Consider the following 671-nt stretch of genomic DNA (forward strand, 5'->3'; position numbering starts at 1 on the left):
CCTGAAGGAGCATTCTTGTCACTCACTCCAGTCTTGGTCATGCCTCCTGTCAGGGGTCACTTGGCTGAATGAAACGCTGACAGCCTGCCTTTCCGGACTTCTTCCTATTGTCCAACATCTGTTATGATGTCATACACCCAGCCTGAACCTCTTTTGTCAAAAGAGACTAAACAATTTTCCCCAACCATCTACTGAGTCAAATAAGGGAATGCGGACTTGAAGTGAACCACTGCGAGGCAGGCTGGAGAGGGGATGGAGAAACAGAGATGATACTTTTGGTCTTCTCCCATTGTTGTTAGGTGCTGTGGAGTCAGCTGCAACTCATAGCAACTCTGTGTAGTTGTATGCAGCCACTCTGTGTACAGCTGCCCATCAGACAGTGTTTTACTTCTATTCATAAAATTTCCACTGGCCAATTCTTTGAAAAGTGGATGGCCCCTTCCTTCTTTCGAGCCTGTCTCAGTCTGCAAGCTCCCCTGGAACTTGTCCACTATGGGTGACCCTGCTAGTATTTGAAATATCAGTGGCGTAGCCTCCAGCTTCACAGCGACACACAAGCTACCACAGTACAGCAAACTACAGGTTCTCTCATAACCCCCAGGAATTCTGAGCCTTCCTTTCCTTCTGGTGGCGTAGTGCCTAAGGCATTTGACTGCTAACCAGAAGGCTGG

The sequence above is a fragment of the Orycteropus afer genome, unplaced genomic scaffold, assembly GCF_000298275.1.
Source record: "Orycteropus afer afer isolate SDZICR_OR568_19922 unplaced genomic scaffold, OryAfe1.0 scaffold00111, whole genome shotgun sequence".
In the NCBI taxonomy this organism is placed as follows: Eukaryota; Metazoa; Chordata; class Mammalia; order Tubulidentata; family Orycteropodidae; genus Orycteropus; species Orycteropus afer.